The sequence below is a fragment of the Ovis canadensis genome, chromosome 3 (genome assembly GCF_042477335.2).
Source record: "Ovis canadensis isolate MfBH-ARS-UI-01 breed Bighorn chromosome 3, ARS-UI_OviCan_v2, whole genome shotgun sequence".
Taxonomy (NCBI): domain Eukaryota; kingdom Metazoa; phylum Chordata; class Mammalia; order Artiodactyla; family Bovidae; genus Ovis; species Ovis canadensis.
The window spans coordinates 168,318,781-168,344,034 of record NC_091247.1 but is presented as its reverse complement, the minus strand read 5'-3'; the positions used below and the strand labels follow the sequence as shown (position 1 = coordinate 168,344,034).

The following is a 25,254-nucleotide window of genomic DNA, read 5'->3' as shown; positions in this document are numbered from 1 at the left end:
ACAGACCTCTCATTTGTCCATCCTTATGTTAACCCTGGGACCCCTGTTCATACAATAAGCCCCAGAAAGACACATAAGCCCCTCTCTTCTGTGGATGAAGGGATGACCTCACTTCCTTCTTCAAATCCTCCTCAGGTCACCCCACTCACCACTACATGTCCGTGAGGTCACCTGAGTCTTCATCTCATAGACACACACCCACTGATGCCCAAGGCTGTGGTCACAATCACTGGGACTGAGTAAACGTCTCAATTTTTATTTTAAGGAAAAATAATGGAAATTCATGATTTCAAGAAAAAACAAGAATTAATTTCTGTGTTCTCTGTCAGGACCTCCACTGAAGACACCACTTTCCAGACAAAGTTGGCTGGATGTGCACCTCAGCTCCTGACTACAAGTATCTTTAGGGGAGAGAGGCCTTTATCTCCCACGTCCATTTCCATTCAGTGGGACAGGGAGACTGGCCAGGGCCAAGGCACACCTGGAAGAGGTGGACAGGACCAGAAGATGGGGAGGCCGGGACCCTCCCAGCTCTGCACATCCTCTAGACAATGCAGATTCCTCAGGGTGGCAGGAAGGCCATAAGGCTCAGAGCCTTGAGAGGCTGAGAAGGAACAGAAACAGATGAGAGCTATTGATCTCACTACAAAACATGTTACTTCCTACTACCCCTGAGTCCTCAGTAATGTCCTAAGAGAAGCTTGGGGAGGAGGTGGGAGTGGGGCATAATGGGCATCCTGGTGACATGAGAACTCCACTCTCCACTCTTATTTCTCTCCCCCGACTCATCCTCTCCCCACTCTGTATGCAACTCCCCGCTACAATGCACCCCAGTCTTGGGTTACAGGGTCTTAGCAGGCTGGGGGTTACTCCAGTACATCATGAGATCCACCAGGAAGCTGGGCAGGTAGCTCATGGGGAGGTAGATGAACTTGGCATCCCAGCCAGGTGAGTATCAGGTGTGGGGGTGGCAGGCGGTCAGGGCGTGCTCCATGCACTCTGTCACCAAGGACAGATCCTGGCAGCAGGTTGTCTCCAACAAGTCGACTGATTTCATAACTGTCCAGAAGGAGAAAGAATCCAGCTAAATTTCGACCTCTGTCCATTCTGACTTAGGGATCAACTTATGGAGCAATGTTTTTAAGAATAATGTGGAGCTTTAAGCCAACTTTTTCACTCTCCTCTTTCACTTTCATCAAGAGGCTCTTTAGTTCTTCTTCACTTTCTGCCATAAGGGTGGTGTCATCTGCATATCTGAAGTTATTGATATTTCTCCCAGTCATCTTGATTCCAGCTTGTGCTTCCTCCAGCCCAGCATTTCTCATGATGTACTCTGCATATAAGTTAAATAAGCAGGGTGACAATATACAGCCTTGATGAACTCCTTTCCCAATTTGGTTGTTCCGTGTCCAGTTCTAATTTGTTTCTTGACCTGCATAAAGATTTCTCAAGAGGCAGATCAGGTGGTCGGGTATTCCCATCTCTTTCAGAATTTTTCACAGTTTTTTGTGGTCCACACAGCCAGAGGCTTTGACATAGTCAATAAAGCAGAAATAGTTGTTTTTCTGGAACTCTCTTGCTTTTTCCATGATCCAGTGGATGTTGGCAATTTGATCTCTGGTTCCTCTGCCTTTTCTCAAACCAGCTTGAACATCAGGAAGTTCACGGTTCATGTATTGCTGAAGCCTGGCTCAGAGAATTTTGAACATTACTTTACTAGTGTGTGAGATGAGTGCAATTGTGCGGTAGCTGGAGCATTCTTTGGCATTGCCTTTCTTTGGGATTGGAATGAAAACTGACCTTTTCCAGTCCTGTGGCCACTGCTGAGTTTTCCAAATTTGCTGGCATATTGAGTGCAGCACTTTCACAGAATCCTCTTTTAGGATTTGAAATACTCAACTGGAATTCCATCACCTCCACCTGCTTTGTTCGTAGTGGTGCTTCCTAAGACCCACTTGACTTCACATTCCAGGATGTCTGCCTCTAGGTGAGTGATTACACCATTGTGATCATCTGGGTCATAGGGTCCCTTTTCTATAGTTCCTCTGTGTATTCTTGCCACCTCTTCTTAATATCTTCTGCTTCTCTTAGGTCCATACCATTTCTGTCCTTTATTGAGCCCATTTTTGCATGAAATTTTCCCTTGGTATCTCTAATTTTCTTGAAGAGATCTCTATTCTTTCCCATTCTATTGTTTTCCTACTTCTTTGCACTGATTGCTGAGGAAGGCTTTCTTATCTCTCCTTGCTATTCTTTGGAACTCTGCATTCAAATGGGTATATCTTTCCTTTTTGCTTCTCTTCTTTTCACAGCTATTTGTAAGGCCTCCTCAGATAGCCATTTTGCTTTTTTCCATTTCTTTTGCTTGGGCATGATCTTGATCCCTGTCTCCTGTACAATGTCATGAACCACTCTCCATAGTTCATCAGACACTCTGTCTATCAGATCTAATTCCTTAAATCTATTTCTCACTTCTACTGTATAATCATAAGGGACTTGATCTAGGTCATACCTGAATGGTCTAGTGGTTTTCCTTACTTCCTTCAATTTAAGTCTAAATTTGGCAATAAGGAGGTCATGACCCCTTCTCCAGCGGATCTTCCAAACCCAGGTATCAAACTGGGGTGTCCTGCATTGCAGGTAGATTCTTTACCAACTGAGATATGAGGGAAGCCAGAGTGAAGGTTAGGGGCAAATTGGTTGAGTAAAAGAGATCTGAGATTTCAGGCTTGGGGGAACTTGTTGAGAGGCATGGTATTGACCTGTAGGGCCTGGCCTTGAAGCACCTGCATCAATATTGAGCTATATTCCCACAAAAATTTGGAAATTCAGTGGGTAGGCTTTCAAGAGAAGCCATGATTCCCCCAATAGGAATTTCACCTCTTCCTAGAAAAATCTACCTCTCCTTCACAAGAGAGGCCACTCTGGCCCCAGTCCCCTTGGATCACAGGTTGCCCAGTTTCATGGAAACCTGTCTGTGAGACACAAAGACACATCAAGAACTTTAAGCCTTATCAACTAACAGAACTCAGGGCAGAAAAGTGGAGTCAGGGCAGTTGGGAACAGGGTGTCAGAATGAACACACAGAATTAGTCCCTCCACTGCTTAGCACCACAAGCCTGCCTTTGTAGAAATGTATATTCCTCATTATTTGACCAATGATCAAATTAATATACGTGATTAGAGCCTAGGGAATTGGGTAGAAAGAAGTTTACCTAGACATCGTTTATGTTCAATGCAATGAATAAAAGATGGGAATCAATTACATTCATATGATGAGGTACTTTTTATGAAGTAGAGCTATTCTAAAGAATACAATATTCTCAATCATTATTTATTATGTTTTTGAACACATTTTTGTTACCTATAAAATTGTTCACCTTCTTTCACTGGAAAATTAGCATACAGACTATGTCCAAATTGTAATATCATGTATGTCAAAATGTTATCAGCACTTGTCTGTGGGTGGTAGGATTTGGGGTGATTTGGTTTTTATCCAAATACTTTTCCCACTGTCCACAGTATCATGTTTTAAATCTATATTTAGATAGAGTTCTTTCCTTCTCCCATAAACACAGGCACAACTATAGTACCACAAAGAGACACATCACACATAGAGAAAAACAAAAAATTTAAAAAAAAAGAGAATGTGACCCCAGAGTAGTTTTCAGGCCTTCCTCAGACAACTCCTGAGAGTTCAGCGTCAGCACCAAAAATGGGTGATATTTAACCTCAAGTAGTCTGGCTATAGATTACCAACAAGACCATGTTCAGATACTGAAAACACAGCCCAGCTGCAGCCCTGTCCCCAGCCACCCATGCAGCCTTCCAGCCAGAGGCCCCTCTCCACCCCTCCTCCAGAAATTCCACTCCAATTACCCTGCTCACACAACAGCAAGAAACCCAGACTGTCTGCTGAGATAGGAGGGGATACCAGACAGGTAATTTGCAAGGACGAAGTCTTATCAGGGAAATCTCTCCCCCAAACTACAGTGCCTCAAGGTCAGGAGGTGGGTCGGGGGGGGGGGGGTGGAAGAGCTTTGGCTGGTCACCTGGGTTAGGTGAAGAAGGCAGGTGCGACTTCAAGTCATGGAAAAACCTTAGAATGCTCCCCAAGGAGCTGACAACCAGTGTCCTCTCACAAACAGAGAAGAAATAAACAAGAAATCTGGGTGGTACCTCTGTCCCCCACATCCTCCCTTCACCCACTCAGTGGCTCCAGTGATGCTCTCTGGACATCTTGGTGACATCCAGGATCACTGTCTGCAGCCTGTCTGACGTCTGGTTCCTCAGCTACTCAGGTCCCTGCTGTCAGACACACAGCCAGGACCCTCAAGCCTCCCAGGTCCAGCTGCCTGGCCAGCAGGTTCCCGAAGCCCAAGTCATAGCCCATGATGAAGACAAACTTGTCCTGAAGGTGGCTTACCACCTGCCTCTCCTGGTATCAGTGCAGGAGGTAGTACAGGCCCAAGAGGACTGCCAGGTACAGCCACATGGCCTTTTACGGGACAGACACATGGCATGAAATAAAGTGATTCGTGATCAAACAGGACAAATCAAGCACACACAGGATAACTGTTTGCAAACCAGGATCCAGGCCCTCTGGCATGGAGTTCTCAAGATTGTCCTGTTCACCCTCTTCAGTGAGAATGACTGACTCTAACCCCAATGTGTGCTTTTTGGTGCACTTAACCCATTTCTAATAGATGCCAATGCATTTACAACACAGTCTCTTAGGGATGAGTACATGGAAGGCCTGCACAGTCAAATCTATCCATTATTGTGCCTCCAATAATTTCTGACCATGGGCCCTCCTGTAAGGCAGGAATAAGTTGAATCAAACTCTACAGGTCTAGGAACAACTGGGTATGTGAAACATAGGAAGGTGCTTCCCAGCTTCCCAGTAAAAGACATACACAGAGTAAGGGAGAGGGACCTGGAAGGAAGAGCCATTAAGTTTGTGATGAAAATCTGCAGAACCTCCACCCCACTTCCGGACCCCAACCCTCTACCCCTGGGCTCAGAGCACAGAAGCAGAAGAGAAGAAGGGCATCCACCACGGGCCATTACCTGAGGGAGTCTGAGAAGGCCTCCACGCCATACTTGGATATGCAGTAGCTTCCAGCATGGAGGGACACCTGGCCCAAGACACTGGAGATGTTGACCACACTGCCCCTCGCCTTCTGCACCAGGGGCAGCAGACTCAGGGTCACATCAATCACCCCCAGTAGGTTCACATCCAGAACCTTCACAAAGTCCTGTTTGGTCAGCCACTCGTTGGGTGCCAATGCAAATGCCGGCATTATTCCCCAGACCCCAGAGTCCTGGGAGAGTGAGGACGAGAGGGCAACACTGAGCTGGGCCCAGGAGAGAGGACTGAGCCATGGTGCCATTCACCCTCCAACCCGGAAGGACTTTAGGAGAGAGGCTGCAGGGGAGGGGCTGGAGCAGAGACCAACACGCTCCTGGGGGTTTGCGGAGTCCAAACCCTGTGAGCAGTGGGAGGACAGAAGGTGTGTTCCCTCTTGACTCAAGTCTTCACACCATGCCTACTGCCTGGTGACAAGGAACTAGCACTCCAGAGCTGATGAAGGGAAGTATGGAGCTTGAGGACAACTTCTGTGTCTATAGTCTCTAACTCAGAGGGTGAAGTTATGTCTTTCACAGTCCCTGTCGTCTTTGCAGACATGATAAATATTCCCTAGCTGCTCAGATTTTCTGACATCTTCAGGACTGAGTGGTTAACAGCTAATATAAGGGAAAGAGAGGGAAAGAGAGAGAGACAGTGAGAGAATGAGGGCAAGAGAGACAAAAAAGAGACATTGGATAAAAGACAAAAACAAATACGACTATAGTATGGATGCAGATTGTGTGGATAAATATGACCTGAAATCCTCGTTTGGGGGGAAATTGTGGACAGGCCTGATATTGACCTCTAGAGCCTGGGCTTGAAACACCCCATCAATACTGAGTCTTGTCCCTGCAGGAATCTGGGGAATTACATGGGGTATTTGGAGGGGAGGTTGGGCTCCCTCTCTTTACCCATCACCCACAGAACACAGAGTTCACCCTCTACCCCAGAAAACCCCACCTGTCCTCCCACTCATATAAGAGATCACTCTAGCCCATCTCCTTGGAAAAGATTCACCAGCTTGAAGGAAACTACCCTGCAGGAATCAAATCCTAAGGGTTTTTCTTTTGCCCTATTTTTTTTCTTTTAAAGTTTTAATTGAAGGATAATATTGTGCTGGTTTCTGTAATATATCAAGCTGCCCGCCCAGCAGTTTCTCGAAGCCTGAGTCACAGCCCGTGATGAAGATGAACTTGTCCTGGAGGTGGTCACCACCTCCTGGTGCCAGGAGGAGGTAGTACAGGCCCACGAGGACCACTGGGTCTAGCCACAAGGCTTTCCAGGGGACAGACACACACAGGCTGCAGTGAAATTGACTGACTAGTGATCAGACAAGAGGAATTAAGAACACTCATGATTATGTTTGGCCAACCAGCTTCCAGGCTCTCTGGCAAGGAGTTTTCAAGATTTTCCTGTTCACCCTCTTCAGTGAGTATTACTGACTCTAACCCCAAAGCATCCTCTTGTGTCCAGCCAAAATCTTGGCCTTCTCTGTCCACAGAAGCCCATTGAAAAATATGGACAGAGTTTGGAGGAAATAGAAAGGTGGCTTTTACTCTCAGCCAGTGGAGAGGGGAACACAGTAGGCTCATGTCTCAAGAACTGTGCCCTTCCCACCCCCATTCCATGAGGAGTGTGGGGGCTTACATAAGGCAAGGGCTCACAGTCAGGAGTCAGTGATGAGGAACAAAGGTGATAGGATCTTGGTCTCTTCCTCTTGCATTATTTCAAAAACAGTCATAAACTAGTGTCAGTAATGGGCTTCCCTCATAGCTCAGTCGGTAAGAGTCTGCCTGCAATGCAAGAGACCCAGGTTCGATTCCTGGGTCAGGAAGATCCCCTGGAGAAGGAAATGGCAATCCACTCCAGTATTCTTGCCTGGAAAATCCCATGGACAGAGGAGACTGGCGGGCTACAGTCCATTGGGTCACAAGAGTCGGACACGACTTAGCAACTAAACCACCACCACCAGTGACAGTAACCCAGTATTTGAGTGTGGCAATTCGGTGGCTCTGTGGTCTTCTTCCTGCCATGGAACTACAAGGGGAAGGATGTTATGAGGGTAAACACCTGATAGGGGATATATTTAGCATAGAGTCAAAGAAGAAAATGTGAATTGTAGCTTCTAATGTGTTAGGGAGCAGAAAAGCAAACTTAGTTACAGACACAAGTCTTAGAAAAAAGAAAAGAAAAGAAAGCTAGGAATGTTGAGGCCTTGTTCTCAGGAATGGAAAAGAGAAAAACTCATTCCTCTTTTTTCCTTCTCACTACCACACGCTTGAAATGTTCCCTTGGTATCTCTAATTTTCTTGAAGAGATCTCTAGTCTTTCCCATTCTGTTGTTTTCCTCTTTCTTTGCATTGATCGCTGAACAAGGCTTTCTTATCTCTTCTTGCTATTCTTTGGAACTCTGCATTCAGATGCTTATATCTTTCCATTTCTCCTTTGCTTTTTGCCTCTCTTCTCTTCACAGCTACCTAACAGAAGCAGAAGATATCAAGAAGAGGTGGCAAGAATACACAGAAGAACTGTACAAAAAAGATCTTCATGACCCAGATAATCATGATGATGTGATCACTAATCTAGAGCCAGACATCTTGGAATGTGAAGTCAAGTGGGCCTTAGAAAGCATCACTACGAACAAAGCTAGTGGGGTTGATGAAATTCCAGTTGAGCTGTTTCAAATCCTGAAAGATGATGCTGTGAAAGTTCTGTACTCAATATGCCAGCAAATTTGGAAAACTCAGCAGTGGCCACAGGACTGGAAAAGGTCAGTGTTCATTCCAATCCAGAAGAAAGCCAATGCCAAAGAATGCTCAAACTACTGCACAATTGCAGTCATCTCACATGCTAGTAAAGTAAAGCTCAAAATTCTCCAAGCCAGGCTTCAGCAATATGTGAACCATGAACTTCCTGATGTTCAAGCTGGTTTTAGAAAAGGCAGAGGAACCAGAGATCAAATTGCCAACATCTGCTGGATCATGGAAAAAGCAAGAGAGTTCCAGAAAAACATCTATTTCTGCTTTATTGACTATGCCAAAGCCTTTGACTGTGTGGATCACAAGAAACTGTGGAAAATTCTTCAAGAGATGGGAATACCAGACCACCTAACCTGCCTCTTAAGAAATCTGTATGCAGGTCAGGAAGCAACAGTTAGAACTGGACATGGAACAACAGACTGGTTCCAAATAGGAAAAGGAGTACATCAAGGCTGTATATTGTCACCCTGCTTATTTAACTTATATGCAGAGTACATCATGAGAAACGCTGGACTGTAAGAAACACAAGCTGCAATCAAGATTGCTGGGAGAAATATCAATAAGCTCAGATATGCAGATGACACCACCCTTATGGCAGAAAGTGAAGAGGAACTAAAAAGCCTCTAGATGAAAGTGAAAGAGGAGAGCGAAAAAGTTGGCTTAAAGCTCAACATTCAGAAAACAAAGATCATGGCATCTGGTCCCATCACTTCATGGCAAATAGATGGGGAAACAGTGGAAACAGTGTCAGACTTTATATTTTTGGGCTCCAAAATCACTGCAGATGGTGACTGCAGCCATGAAATTAAAAGACGCTTACTCCTTGGAAGAAAAGTTATGACCAACCTAGACAGTATATTCAAAAGCAGAGACATTACTTTTCCGACTAAGGTCCGTCTAGTCAAGGCTATGGTTTTTCCAGTAGTCATGTATGGATGTGAGAGTTGGACTGTGAAGAAGGCTGAGCACCTAAGAATTGATGCTTTTGAACTGTGGTGTTGGAGAAGACTCTTGAGAGTCCCTTGGACTGCAAGGAGATCCAACCAGTCCATTCTGAAGATCAGCCCTGGGTGCTCTTTGGAAGGAATGATGCTAAAGCTGAAGCTCCAGTACTTTGGCCACCTCATGCGAAGAGTTGACTCATTGGAAAAGACTCTGATGGTGGGAGGGATTGGGGGCAGGAGGAGAAGGGGACAACCGAGGATGAGATGGCTGGATGGCATCACGGACTCAATAGACGTGAGTCTGAGTGAACTCCGGGAGATGGTGATGGACAAGGAGGCCTGGTGTGCTGCGATTCATGGGGTCGCAAAGAATCGGACACGACTGAGCGACTGAAATGAACTGAACTGAACTAACAGAATTCAGAGCCAAGAGCAGAGTCATGGGAGCTGGATACGAGCTGTTGGAATTATTAACATACAGATTAGTTCATCTGCTGCTCAGTTCCAACACTGCACTTGGAGGAATGTATATCGTCCCACTATATTTGACCAATGATCAAATTAATACATGTGATTAGAGTGTAGGTAAGTGGTTAGAAAGAAGTTTACCAAGACATCATTTATGTTGAATACAGTAAATAACATGTGGGAACCAATTACATTCATGCCATGATGTACTTCTGAATAAGCAGTGCTATTCTAAAGTATATAATATTCTTAATCATCATTTATTTGGTTTTGAGGGAATTTTTGTTATGTGTAAAGTTGTTTACCTTCTCAGTGGAAAATTAGGCTACACATTATAGGCAAAATGTAACATGGATGTGAAAAACGTTATCAGTTCATCTCTGGGTGGTATGATTGGTGTGACTGTCATTTTTAATCTGTGTACCCTGCCCATTTTACACAATAATCATGTTTTATATGTATTCTGGAAGGAAAGAAATTATAGTTCTTTCTTACTCTCTTATGATATGTAAACACTGTGGTAAAATGCAAACATACACACACAAAGAGAAAAACAAAAAAGAGAGAGAAAGTGACCCCATAGTAGTTTTCTGCCCTGTTTTAATGAAGGATTGAGAGGTTAGTGTCATTACTGAAATTGGGTGACACTGAGCCCCAAGTAGGATGACTATGGGTCACCAGCAAGATCATGATCAAGGGCTGAGAATACAGCCCAGCTCCAGCCCTGCCTCCAGCCACCATCCAACCAGAATCTCCTCCAGGAATTCTGCCCTGATCACCTCGCTCACTCAGCTTCAAGAAACTCAGACCTTCTGCTGAGAGGAGCGGACATCAGACAGGAAGTCTGCAAGGCACATTCCCATCAGGGAAAACTGTCCTCCAAACTACAGAGCCTCCAGGTCAGGAGGTGGGGGTCAGGGATGGAAGAGGCTCATCTGATCAGCTGAGTGAGGTGAAGAAGGCAGGTAGGACTTCACATCCTGAGAAACACCTTGGAATCTTCTCCCGGGAGCTGTCAAGGGGTCTCCCCGTCACAGAGACAGGAACCATCTGTCCCCCACACACTCCTTCACCCATTGGGCTGCTGCAGCATTGCTCTCTGTCTTTGTGATGTGGCAAATCCCCTTCTCTGGCCTGTTTGATGTCTGGTTCCACAGCTGCTCGACCCCAGACTGCATCAGACACGCAGCCTGTACCCTCAAGCCATGCAGGTACAATGCCTGGCCAGCAGGTTCCCAAAGCCTGAGCCACAGCCCGTGATGAAGACGAACCTGTTGTGGAGTTGGCTCACCATCTGCCTCTCCTGGTACCAGGGCAGGTAGCACAGGCCATCAACACCACCAGGTTCAGCCACATGGCTTTGCAGGGGTCAGACACCCAGAGGCTGGGGTGAAACTACAATCTGGCTAGTGTTCAGACAGGAGGCATTAAGAACACATATGATGTTGGTTGGCCAGTCAGGCTCCAGGCCGTCTGGCATGGAGTCCTCAGGCTTATCCTGTTCATTCTCTTTGGTGACTACTATTAATATAAATTCTGGCCCCAACACATATTTTTTATTTTTTAAATACACTTGACCCATTTCTACCAGATGACTTTGCACTTGTAAAACAAACTTTAAGGCTGATAGTAGTTTACCAATCTCATTTTCGTGGTTTTCCTACTCCTCTTTATTTCGTTCCAGCCACAACTCCCCTCCCCACCCCTATACCCACACATATAGAACCCTTACATCCCATGTTTCATGGATCACAACCATCTTTTTACATTTATTTTATTTACCTCAGGAACCTGGATCTCCTCGTTCTTATAAAAGGAACACAGTGAAATCAAGTCACCTGACTTCAAACCCAGCTCTGCTGTCAACTAGCTGTGGGACCTTGGGCAGCTGGCTTAGCTTCTGACCTGTTTTCCTCCTCTGACTCAGCTCACAGAATTCCCTCCTGAAGGTCTAAGTCCCCTCAGTCTCTCTAGGATTGGAAGAAGAAGGCAAAAGAGAATAAGGTCTCTCCTGTTAACAGTGGTTCTCTGGACCAGAAAGGTGTTCAGAAGAGCAGTGGGGGTGTCTGAAGCAAAGAGAGGGCACACAACGGGAGTAAGGGAGCACAGACAATGGTGAGACTTCTCCCAGATGCTGGGATGGGTGTTTGCAGGACTCACAGAAAGCTGCTCCAACAGTTTGAGAGGGTAACAGGCTGGAAGGCCAGGGGTCTCCAAACGGAGGAAATAGGCTGCAAGTGTCAGACATTTTTTATCTCTCTCTTCAATGGCAGGAAGAAACAAACTAGTGTTATGTTTTTTCCCCTTCTCTATACAAATTTAAAAACAGGTTTCTCTTAAAATTCTGTGTTGCCATAATGACACCTGGTTCCACCTGAACATAACTTTTCTCAAACCTTGAGCTAACCAATGCATTTTTCTTATGGAAATGTTTGTTTTAAGCTATGTTAATATACTATGTATACCCTCAACTCTGTCTCCAAGTCGGTTCCCCCTAAAGGCTCTGAACCATCTTGACAAACTGTACATTGACAATACTCATACATTGTTCTCCTAAAATATGTTAATAAAACTATATATTTATATGGAAATCTGCCTTTATTCAAGATTCATCTCAATCATTTTTTGCCCCTGGATGACTCATCTAGTGCCATTCTCTGAGTTTTGAGACACATCCTTTCTTTAATTAGCAGACTGCTAGTAGACCAATGAACAGTATGAAAAGGCAAAATGATAGGATACTGAAAGAGGTACTCCCCGGGTCAGTAGGTGCCCAATATGCTTCTGTAGATCAGTGGAGAAATAACTCCAGAAAGAATGAAGGGATGGAGCCAAAGCAAAAACAATACCCAGTTGTGGATGTGACTGGTGATAGAAGCAAGGTCCAATGCTGTAAAGAGCAATATTGCATAGGAACCTGGAATGTTAGGTCCATGAATCAAGGCAAATCAGAAGTGGTCAAACAGGAAATGACAAGAGTGAATGTTGACATTCTAGGAATCAGAGAACTAAAATGCACTGGAATGGGTGAATTTAACTCAGATGACCATTATATCTACTACTGCAGGCAGGAATCCCTCAGAAGAAATGGAGTAGCCATCATGGTCAACAAAAGAATCCGAAATGAACTACTTGGATGCAATCTCAAAAATGACAGAATGATCTCTGTTTGTTTCCAAGGCAAACCATTCAATATCACAGTAATCCAAGTCTATGCCCCAACCAGTAATGCTATAGAAGCTGAAGTTGAATGGTTCTATGAAGACCTAGAAGACCTTTTAGAACTAACACCCAAAAAAGATGTCCTTTTCATTATACGGGACTGGAATGCAAAAGTAGGAAGTCAAGAAACACCTGGAGTAACAGGCAAATTTGGCCTTGGAATATAGAATGAAGCAGGGCAAAGACTAATATAGTTTTGCCAAGAGAACACACTGGTCATAGCAAACACCCTATTCCAACAACACGAGAGAAGACTCTACACATGGACATCACCAGATGGTCAATACCAAAATCAGATTGATTATATTCTTTGCAGCCAAAGATGGAGAAGCTCTATACAGTCAACAAAAACAAGACCAGGAGCTGACTGTGGCTCAGACCATGAACTCCTTATTACCAAATTCAGACTCAAATTGAAAAAAGTACGGAAAACCACTAGACGATTCAGGTATGACCTAAATCAAATCCCTTATGATTATACAGTGGAAGTGAGAAATAGATTTAAGGGACTAGATCTGATAGATAGAGTGCCTGATGAACTATGGACGGAGGTTTGTGACATTGTACAGGAGACAGGAATCAAGACCATCCGCATGGAAAAGAAATGCAAAAAAGCAAAATGCCTGTCTGGGGAGGCCTTACAAATAGCTGTAAAAAGAAAAGAAGCAAAAAGCAAAGGAGAAAAGGAACGATATAAGCATCTGAATGCAGAGTTCCAAAGAATAGCAAGAAGAGATAAGAAAGCCTTCCACAGTGATCAATGCAAAGAAATAGAGGAAAAGAACAGAATGGGAAAGACTAGAGATCCTTTAAAAGAAAATTAGAGATACCAAGGGAACATTTCATGCAAAGATGGGCTCGATAAAGGACAGATGATATAGACCTAACAGAAGCAGAAGCCATTAAGAAGAGGTGGCAAGAATACACAGGAGAACTGTACAAAAAAGATCTCCATGACCCAGATAATCACGATGGTGTGATCACTCACCTAGAGCCAGACATCCTGGAATGTGAAGTCAAATGGGCCTTAGAAAGCATCACTATGAGCAAAGCTAGTGGAGGTGATGGAATTCCAGTTGAGCTGTTTCAAATCCTGAAAGATGATGCTGTGAAAGTGCTGCACTCAATATGCCAGCAAATTTGGAAAACTCAGCAGTGGCCACAGGACTGGAAAAGGTCAGTTTTCATTCCAATCCCAAAGAAAGGCAATGTCAACGAATGCTCAAACTACCGCACAATTGCACTCATCTCACATGCTAGTAAAGTAATGCTCAAAATTCTCCAGGCCAGGCTTCAGCAATACGTGTACCATGAACTTCCTGATGTTCAAGCTGGTTTTAGAAAAGGCAGAGGAACCAGAGATCAAATTGCCAACATCTGCTGGATCATGGAAAAAGCAAGAGAGTTCCAGAAAAACATCTATTTCTGCTTTATTGACTATGCCAAAGCCTTTGATTGTGTGGATCACAAGAAACTGTGGAAAATTCTTCAAGAGATGGGAATACCAGACCACCTGACCTGCCTCTTGAGAAACCTATATGCAGGTCAGGAAGCAACAGTTAGAACTGGACATGGAACAACAGACTGGTTCCAAATAGGAAAAGGAGTACGTCAAGGCTGTGTATTGTCACCCTGCTTATTTAACTTATATGCAGAGTACATCATGAGAAACGCTGGACTGGAAGAAACACAAGCTGGAATCAAGATTGCCGGGAGAAATATCAATAAGCTCAGATATGCAGATGACACCACCCTTAAGGCAGAAAGTGAAGAGGAACTAAAAAGCCTCTTGATGAAAGTGAAAGAGGAGAGTGAAAAAGTTGACTTAAAGCTGGACATTCAGAAAACGAAGATCATGGCATCCGGTCCCATCACTTCATGGGAAATAGATGGGGAAACAGTGGAAACAGTGTCAGATTTTATTTTGGGGGGCTCCAAAATCATGGCAGATGGTGATTGCAGACATGAAATTTAAAAATGCTTATTCCTTGGAAGGAAAGTTATGACCAACCTCGATAGCATATTCAAAAGCAGAGACGTTAGTTTGCCAACAAAGTTTCGTCTAGTCAAGGCTGTGGTTTTCCTGTGGTCATGTATGGATGTGAGAGTTGGACTGTGAAGAAGGCTGAGCACCTAAGAATTGATGCTTTTGAACTGTGGTGTTGGAGAAGACTCTTGAGAGTCCCTTGGACTGCAAGGAGATCCAACAAGTCCATTCTGAAAGAGATCGGTCCTGGGTGTTCTTTGGAAGGAATGATGCTAAAGCTGAAACTCCAGTACTTTGGCCACCTCTTGTGAAGAGCTGACTCATTGGAAAAGACTCTGATGCTGGGAGGGATTGGGGGCAGGAAGAGAAGGGTTGACAGAGGATGAGACGGCTGGATGGCATCACCGACTCGATGGATGTGAGTTTGTGTGAACTCCGGGAGATGGTGATGGACAGGGAGGCCTGGCGTGCTGCAATTCATGGGGTCGCAAAGAGTCGGACAGAACTGAGCGACTGAACTGAACTGAACTGAAGTAGCTATATAACATCCAGCTAAAGACTAGCAGCAGGGCACCCTTTCTGCCGCCTTCTGATATCTTATCAGAAGCTTTCTGTATCTCTTTTATTCTTTAATAAGACTTTATTACACAAAAACTCTGAGCAATCAAGCCTTGTCTCTGGCCCGGGATTGAATTCTTCACCTCCGGAAGCCAAGAATCCTGGCATCTTTCGTGGTTCAGCAACAAACTTTCAAATTGTTCCCCTTTTAACCTGTGAATATGTCCTGCTCACAGACACGGATGCCTGGACCCAAGGCCCTCTCCCCTTCTGTGCTCAGTCCCTACCCAGCCTAGCACCACACCCAGAATCCTAACCCGTCAGACACTGAGAAAAAGCAGATTGGAGACCTGAAAAACATTGACTGGAATGCTACCTCTTCCAAGCAGTGAGATCGGTAAACCACAATGAGGGAAAGAAATTAGTTCGGTTTGTATGAGGGTGAGGGTGGAGAGGACGAAGGAGCTGGCCACTCGGGAGACTGAAGGAAGGTCCCGAGATTGGATCCCAGAACAGCTGCACATGGAGGGGTTCACTGGGAGGGAGAGAATACCATCCAGGAGTGGGTGTGAATGATGTGGGGTGTGGAGCTGATGAGAGGGACAGGAACAGAAGGAGCTGCGGTCAGTGCCCTGGGCATCTCTTCACTGTCCACGTTTATCACAGTTCCAACTCCGAGTCAGGAAAGGCTATAGTTCCTGGGTGGAAGGAAAGGCTTCCCCAAGGACACAAAGGCTCAGATGCCCCTGGAACTCACTCCAGCCGCCAACAAGCACAGAGGAAGACAGATTCAGCCTTTAGTGGTCATTGTCTCCTGCAGGGAGCTGACTGTCATCCTAAAAGGGGTTGCCCTTCAGATTACAGACAGCAGCAATGATGAAAAGGACGGTCCTTCAGAAACCAGCCATTGCCTGCTTCCTGGGTGACCAGCAGGAACCCTCCTACAGGGCTCCCCAAAGGGTGAGGCTGAAGAAGGCCAGGATGGAGGATGGTGCCCTAGAAACTGTCAGGAAGCTGGGGGGACATGCAAGTTTTATACAAACACTAACCCTGCTAAGGGAGAAGGTTGTGGTTTCTTACTTGGACAATTTTTTTCTCAGTGACCATGAAATCATCAACTGCAAATTCCCGCAGGGCCATGCAGCAGATTGGTGCCAGCCCTCAGGGCATCTGCCTCTGTTCTGTGAATCCTGAAAGTTACAGCATGGCTTTGGGACCTGTCAGGAGCTCCACACTACATTCCAAGCGGGGAAAACCACAGGAAGATCGGGAGAGACCCGAGACAGGAGGCTGGAGTGACTCTCAGTCACCTGGGAGCTGCAGAACCCACAACAAAACGTCTTTCAGGGGCCATCCTGTCAGGCAGACTCACTGACTAAAATGTCTGCACCTTTGGTCCTGGGAGGTTCAGCTGGGCCACATACCAAGGCAGCAACTGTCAAGACTATATGCTAAGGATCAGGGAGTCGCCCCCTGGTGGCAATCTCCCAGTCTCAGGAGGACCACAGTCAAGACACAGGGTCTTTCCACATCCATCCCCTCATCTCCCAGGAAGAGTCCTTTGAAGAGAGAGAGAGGCTTAGAAGACAGGGGACTGGAAGGGGCCAAGAGTGAGGGCTAATTGTGCGCCCTTGCTTCCAGCCCTATCTGTCTGCTGTCCACCTACTTGAGTGAGCTTCCAGAATGGACAGACAAACCCTCCCCTCCTGTCCTAAGTATCTGATTCCTGGAGGAGATGGTATTAGGGTTGGGGAGTCACTGAACCTGTTCATCAAAACCACCAGGACAGCCAAGGGGAGGAGAAGGAGACTGCTTTGTGGCTGCTTCGTGGACTCTGGCTTGGGTTCCAGCCTCTGCTCACATCCATCAGACCAGACCTGGCTCCTCCCCCAAGGAAGGCAGCCTGGAAGGAGAACTGGAAATCTGCTGAGGGCCCAGCCTGAAGACTCAGCTGGTGTGCACTGCACTCCTTTTTCAATGCATTTGTTGTTCAGCCTTGTCTGAGTTAGAGCCCTTGTGTCACAGATCAAACAGGTGGCCGTGGAACCCACCTCAGTGCAGCCCCACATCCCCCAACCCCTTGTGGGACCAGCAATGGGAGTCAGGGCTTTATAACCTCACAAGCCCTCTGACATTCTGGAGACGATTCATGGGAGTGATTCTAAACCTCCTGAACACACACCTCCAAGACATAAAGTGAATCAATGATGCTTTATTTGATTTCATTTGGTTTGCTGAGACTAGTACTATTTGTGTGTGTCGTAAATAATAATTTGAAAATCAAGTGCCTTCAGTTTAACCATGAAGCCCTAGCATGCATTCTAGTAGGTGAACTTTTCAAATGAAATTTTAGGGAAAAAATAATCCATGGAAATTCTTGTTTCCAAGATGGATCAAAACCTGGTTTCTATATCCAAATTTGCCAAGGCCACTGAATTGGCACCCAGACTATTGGGTCAGTCTGATAGTCACTCTTCATGATCAACAGACACCTTCAGGGAAAAGGGGCTTTTATCCGCTTGCTCATCATTTCTATCCTGGGGAAGAGGGAGACAGAACATGGGAAAGATTCATCTGAAGAAGTGGACAGAGCCAAAGCACAGGGGACTGAAAGCCCCAGTGTCTCATGTCCTCCCCACAGTATGGCTGTTCACAGCTGATATGGGTCATAACGCACAAGGGACAGACTGAAGACGTAAGCATCAACCCCAGTTCCTCAAGCACAATATGTCTCTTCCTAATTTCCCCAAGTCCTAAGCAATGATGCAAGCAAAGCCTGGGGAGTGGGTGGGGTGTGAAGTGGAATGTGTGTTCTGGTCCCCTGAGAATCCCCCTCTCCACTCTATTTCCCTTCCTCCATGTGTTCTTTCCCCACCCAGGACCGAACTTCCCACTACCATGAACCCCACTCTTGCATTACAGGGCCTTAGCAGGCCCAGAGTAACCCCAGTACATCATGAGATCCACCAGGAAGCCGGGCAGGTAGCTCATGGGGAGATAGAAGAACTTGGCGTCCCAGCCAGCTGAGTCTCTGGTGTGGGGGTGGCAGGTGGTCAGAGCATCCTCCATGCAGTCGGTCACCAAGGACAGATTTCCAGCCCACAGTGGCTTCAGTAAATCCGATGTCTTCATGATTGTACAGAAGGAGACTCCATCCTAGTTATTCCCATTTTCCAGCCCTCCCACTTCCAGATCAACTTGACTTCCCCAAAATTCTGTTCTCTTCCAAAATCATGGTCCATATCAAATCAATAGATATCACTGCAATGTATCCTAGCACATAGCAAAAAATACACTTAGACACTAAGTTAGTGTCCTCTAGTACCTTTCCAGGGAATACATATACTACACACTGGAAATAGAGGCACCTGAGAAAAGGTGGTGCTAACACCAGTGTGACTCAGCTGATAAAGAATTCGCCTGCAATGTGGGAGACCTGGGATTGATCCCTGGGTTGGGAAGTTCCCCTGAAGAAGGGAAAGACTACCCACTCCAGTATTCTGGCCTGGAGAATTCCATGGACTCTATAGTCCATTGGGTCACAAAGAGTTGGACACGACTGAGTGACTTACTTTCACAACACCACCTTGCCATGATTCCAGGGATGTATCCCTTGTGGCATCAGTCTCCTTTCCAAATTAAAAGTGTTTCTGAAGAGCAACTGTTCTCTAGAACTATGAAGCCTCGATCCTTCCCTTCTGTCACCAGTTGACCAATCAGAGACCTTGAGGATGAGCTCATATCCCCACTGTGGGGGTAAATGAGAGCCTGGAGGATGGAACTGAGACTGGAGGAGGCACTAATGATGCATTTCTGAATATTTTCCCAAAGCACACAGCTAACTCACAGTCAGCAAGGAAGTTGTCATCATAGAGTTCCTGGATCTCTGGGCTGGCATGATCCCATGATGCCTGGACAGTTCCATTAAACACCTCACCTTGGATCATATTGGTCAGGAAGTAACCGGGCTCAACCATAGCCAGTTTCACTTCAAAGTAGGAGAGCTCCCTCCTGGAATATAGACAGGACGAGGGGCAATGGCTAGAGATGTCGTGCAAGAAGAACATGAAAGAACAGTCAGACACCAGTACAGGCCTGGGTGAGATGGGCTGGGAGCTCTCAGAAGTTGGAGATACAGAAGCCAGGGAGAGAAGCTCATGGTGATGTTACTGCTTCTTTATAGAGTTTGACCATTTTCCCAATTATTTTACACCCCGTGCCTATCAGCTCTGCATCCTACCAAATGTGCTGCAGAGCATCACTTAAATGTTGTCACCTCCTATTGCTCTTACTCCAATCAATCACCATGTTTGCACATTGTGTCTTTCCATATACCACATCCCTCGTCTCCCCTCTCCCACCCCAGGAACCCCTGTCCTCTAAGAAGCATCCACCAGTCTGTGGACAGAGCTCCCATACATCAGAGCCAGTGGTCTCTACCACTTATTTGACAGGGTAACTCTCCTGACCAATTGCTTCAAGGGGTACACATCCCCCCAGGGCTTCCAGAACATAAATACCATAGCAGTTGAGCATGTGAAAGGCCTGCACAGCCAAAACATATCCGTTATTGTGCCTCCAATAATTTCCAACCATGGGCCTTCCTGCAAGGCAGGAATAAGTTGAGTCAAACCCTATAGGTTTGGGACCAACTGGGGAAGGAAAACATATGAACATGCTTCTCATCAAAGAGACCTACACAGTGAGAGGGACCTAGAAGGAAGAGTCAATAGGTCTGTGATGTATGAAAATACTGGTAGAACCCCCGCCTTAACCCCTTCCCTGCCTCAGTGCTCAGAAGGAGGAGAAGAGAAGAAGGGCCTCCCCCCGCAGACCATTACCTGAGGGAGTCCAAGAAGGGCTCCACGCGGTACTTGAACATGCAGTAGCCTCCACCAAAGAGAGCCAGCTGGCCCATGATGCTGGAGATGTTAGCCACATAGCCCTTCCTTTTCCGCCCCAGGGTCAGCAGACTCAGGGTCATGTCAATCACCCCCAAGAGGTTAACATCCAGAATCTTCACAAAGTCCTGTTTGATCAACCACTGATTGGGTGCCGACATTGTGCAAATGCCGGCTTTATTCACCAGACCCCAGAGTCCTGGGAAGAGTGAGGATGAGAGGGCAACACTGTGTGGTCCCAGGAGAGAGGACTGAGCCACGTGCCATTCACCCTCCGACCAGGAAGGACTTTAGGAGAGAGGCTGCAGGGGAGGGGCTGGAGCAGACCATGGGGGTCTGGGGAGTCCAGACCCTGTGAGCAGTGGGAGGACAGGAGGTGTGCCTTCCTCCCGACTCAGTCTTCACACCCTGCCCATGGCCTGGTGACAAGGAAGAAGTATCCCAGTGTTGATGAAGGCAGGTATTGAGCTTGAGGAAATCTAGTGGGTCTATAGTCTGGAACTCAAGAGTGAAGTTTTGGGTTTCCACAGTCCATGGTGTCTTTGAAAGTGAAAGTCAGTAAGTTGTGCACAACTCTTAGTGACCCCAGGGACTATAGAGTCCATGGAATTCTCCAATCCAGAATACTGAGTGGGCAGCCTTTCCCTTCTCCAGGGATCTTCCCAACCCAGGGATCGAACCCAGGTCTCCCACATTACAGGCAGATTCTTTACCAGCTGAGCTATCAATGGTGTCTTTGAACGCTAATAAATATTCCCCAGCTTTCAAGATTTTCTGACAGCTTCAGGACTGAGTGCTCAACAGTTAGTATGAGGAAAAGAGAGGAAACATAGACAATGAGAATGGGTGGGGAAGTGAGGAATAAAGGAATCAAGAGATGAAGACAAAAACAAAAAAAGATGACCGTAACTGAGTGCAGATTGGTTGGGTGAAATAGACCTGAGATCTCAGGATTGAGGGAATTTAGTGGCAGACCTGGTATTGACCTCTAGGACCTGGGCTTGAAATCTGCACTTCAATACTGAGCAATGTGTCTCAGGAATCTGGAGAATTCCAAGGGCTATTTTGGGGGAGGGCAGGGATGCCTTTCCTTACCCTTAACACCCAGAGCACAGAGTTCACCCCCTACCCCAGAAAACTCCACCTTCTCCTCCCACTCACACAGGAGGCCACCCTGGCTTCATCTTCTTGGTGCAAATTCACCCAGCTTAAAGGAAACCACTTGCAAGAATCCAAGACACAATCCCAAGGTTTTAAAGTAATCCTTTAGCAACCATAGGCCTCATGGCAGCAGCAGCAGGCATTTGAGGTTGCTGGGGTAAGAGAACCAGAAGTTCCACACAGAGAGCTGAGTCCCTGCCCTGCTCGGCAACATTCCTAACTTGTAGGATGAATACAGTTCAACCATCTGTTATCAAAGACACAATCAATGTACACGGTTATAGTGTAGAGATATCATTTATGTGGAATATGGTGAATAAAATGTAGGAAATAATTATGTATCATACCATGAAGTACTTTTTAGTAAGTGATGTTATTTTAATGTGTAGTATTTTCTCAGTCACAATTTATGATGTTTTTGAAGAAATTTTTATCATGTTCTAAATCTATGTATTTACATATAGTAGAAAGAAAAGGATAAATATGTGCAAATATAAGACCATGTATATCAAAATACTAATAGCCCTTATCTCTTGGTGGTGAGATTTTCAGTGTTTGGCATATCTCTCAGTTTCCACAATGATCATTCTTTCATCACTTAGAAGAAAGAAACTGAAGTTCTCTCCTTCCACTGCAAAATACAGGCAGATTCTAAGAATTAAAAAAAAAAAAAAGCAGTAGAGAAAAGAAGAAAAGCAGAAAGCAGAGAGAGAAAGTGACTCCATAGTAGTTACTTGAATTCCCCTAGATAAGCCCTGAGAACTCAGTATCATTATTTGAAAGTAAGTGACATTAAAAGCCAAGTGGGATGCCTATGGGTCACCAACAAGAACATGATCAAGTGCTGAGAACACAGCCCAGCTCCAGTGCTCCCCTCCAACCCCCTTGCAGCCTTTCAACCAGAGCCTCCACCTCCACCCCTCCTCCAGAAAGTCCACCCTGATCACCCTGCTCACTCAGCAGCAAGAAACCCAGACTTTCTGCTAAGACAGGAGGGGATACCAGACAGATATTCTACAAGGACACTGTCTCATCAGGGAAATCTCTCTCCCAAAAACTGCAAACACTCAAGGTCAGGAGGTGGGTGTGACGGATGGAAGAGGCTCGTCTAGTCAGCTGGGTGAGGTGAAGAAGGCAAGTGGGACCTCACATCCAGGAAAACACCTTGGATTATTCCCCAAGGAGCTAACAACGGGTCTCCCCTCACACAGAGAGAAGTACACAAACAAAAAATGTGGGTGGTACCTCTGTCTCCCACACACTCCTTCACCCACTTGGTGGCCGCAGAGACACTCTGTCTTGGTGACGTCCAGGATCGCAGTCTGCAGCCTGTCGCTGTCTGCTTCCTCAGTTGCTCGGCTCCCTGCTCTGTCAGACACGCAGCCAGGACCCTCAAGCCTCTCAGGTCCAGCTGCCTGGCCAGCAGGCACCCAAAGCTCGAACCACAGCCCGTGATGAAGACAAACTTGTCTTCCTAGTAACAGTGCAGGAGGTAGTACAAGCCCACGAGGACCACCAGGTACAGCCACGTGGGTTTGTAGGGGACAGGCACACACAGGTTGGGGTGAATAGTGTCTGGTTAGTGATCAGACAGAAGAAATTAAGAACATGCACGAAGGTAATTGGCCAGCCAGCCTCCAGACTTTCTGGAATGGAGTTCTGAAGATTTCCTATTTACCTTCTTCAGTGATTATGACTGACTCTGATCCCAGTACTTGCTTTTGGCTTTTTGGCACAATTAATGCACTTCTCATTGATACTACCGCATTTCCAACACAAACCCTTAAGGAGGACAGTACTTTTCCCACCTCAGTTTCCTGGTCCTTGCACTCCTGCCTGTTTCCCTCTGCCCACCTCTGCCTTCTCAGTCCTCACACAGCCACAAACACGTTAGAAATTTTGGATCCCAGGTTTCATGGTTCACAACCAAATTGTTCCCTTTTTCTTATTGAAGGCTATGACTTGGGTCTCTTCGACTAGGAACATTCTTATAAGGGGATACACTTGGAATCAAGACACATGTGACTTTAAAACCCAACTTTTCTGCCAACTAGCTGTGTGACCCTGGGCAGCTGGCTTAGCCTCTGATCTGGTTCCCTCCTCTCCCTCAGCTCACAGAATTCGCTCCTAAAAGACTACGTCCCCTCAGCCTCTCTAGGATTAGAAGGAGGAGGCAAAAGGGAATAAGGTGTCTCCTGATTCAGTGGCTCTCTGGATTAAAAAGATGTTCAGAAGAGCAGTGGGGGTGTCTGAGACAAAGAGAGGGGACATGAAGGGAATGAAGGGACACAGGCAATGGGGAGACTTCTCCCAGGTGCTGGGATGGGTGCTGGAAGGACTCACACGAAGCTGCTCTAACAGGTGTTCCCTTTTATCTCCAAGAAATTCTGTCCACATACCTGAGCGCTGGGTTCCATTGCCCTCTCCCCTTCTGTGCTCAGACCCTGCCCTGCCCAGCACCATACACAGAATCCAGACCAAACAGACGTGGAGAAAAGACTGATTTGAACCTTGATATCTTATCATTAATTGGAATGCTGACTCCCCCAAGCAGGGAGTTAAATAATTGGAAATGAATTAGTTCAATTTGTATGAGGGTTGATGCTGGGAGGGATTGGGGGCAGAAGGAGAAGGGGACGACAGAGGAAGAGATGGCTGAATGGCATCACTGACTCAGTGGACGCGAGTCGAGTGAACTCCGGGAGTTGGTGATGGACAGGGAGGACTGGTGTGCTGTGATTCATGGGGTCGCAAAGAGTCGGACACAACTGAGCGACTGAACTGAACTGAACTGAACTGATGATGGAGAGGAATAGCGAGCTGCCCGCTCAGGAGACTGAGGAAAGGACCGGAGACTGGATCCAGAGCAGCTGTGCATGCAGGGGATTCACAGAGATGGGGAGGATACTATTCAGTAACGGGGCTGGACCACCAGGGGCACTGAGCTGGTGAGCGAGGCAGGGGCGGAAGGAGCCGGGGTCAGAGCCCTGGACATCTCCTCACCATCCATGTTTATCACAGCTCCAACTCCAGATCAGGAAAGACGATGGGCACTGGGTGGAAGGAGAGGATTCTCCAATGACACAGAGGTGCTAATGCCCCTGGAGCCCACCCCAGCAGCCAGGAAACACAGAGAGGAGGACAGATTCAGCCTCTTGTGGTCACTGCCACCTGCAGGGTGCTGACTGCCGGTGGCAATCTGCAGCAGTAATGGAAAGGATGGTCCTGCAGAAAGCAGCCTCTACCTGCTTCCTGGGTGACCAGCAGGACCCTTCCACAGGGGTTTCCCAAAGGGTGAGGAAAAAGAAGGCCAGGGTGGAGGATGGTGCCTTGGAAACTGTCAGGGGAAAATGCAAGTCTTATACAAACACTAACCCTGTTAAAGACGAAGGTTGTGGTTTCTTTACTTGGAAGAAACAGGAGATTTTTTTCTCTGACCATGAATTCCTTCACTGTAAATTCCCACGGGTCCATGCAGTAGCCCCATCCCACTCCTCACACCATCAGCTTCCCTTTTGTGAGTCTTGAAAGTCATGTGATGACTTGCAGGGTCTCAAGGAGCTTCAAACTCCTGTTCCAGGTGGGTACAATAACAGGCAGGTCGGGAGAGAGCAGTAAGAGGCAGGGGCTGGGGTGACACTCACCTGGGATCTGCAGGGACCAGAGCAAGAAAACTTTCAGAGGAGATACTGTCAGGGAGACTCACTGACAAGAATCTCTGCATCTTATGTCCTCAGAGGGGTAGTCTGGCCAGATTCCAGGGCAGAACCTCTGACCCACATGTGACCCAGAGCTGACGCACATACCCCTTGGTGTAGCCCCAGAGCATCTCAGCGGGGAGCACTGTGAAGCATAAGGCCACCCCCCACCCACTGCCTGTTCTACACCCAGGACACGTCCTCTGAGCAGGTGGTGTAGGTAACAAATGGGGGAGTTGGAAGGGGTAGGGAGTGAGGGCAAACTGTGCAAGCTTGTTTCCAGCTCCACTGTCTGAAGTGGAGACTCTAAAAAGTGGAAATAGGTCAGTGTGTTAAGGTGATTGGAGGTGTTGGCGAGTCACTGACCACAGGCAACTCACAAAGGCCCGGCCAGCCCAGGGAAAGAGTGACAGCACCTTCACTTT

The 25,254-nt window shown here is 46.6% G+C and overlaps 2 pseudogenes; both read right to left on the bottom strand.

Annotated features, from left to right (window-relative positions):
- Window positions 1-841: 841 nt before the first annotated feature.
- On the bottom strand, window positions 842-24,141 carry LOC138436359 (retinol dehydrogenase 16-like; annotated as a pseudogene).
- Window positions 2,945-10,658, bottom strand: LOC138435198 (retinol dehydrogenase 16-like; annotated as a pseudogene).
- Window positions 24,142-25,254: the final 1,113 nt, after the last annotated feature.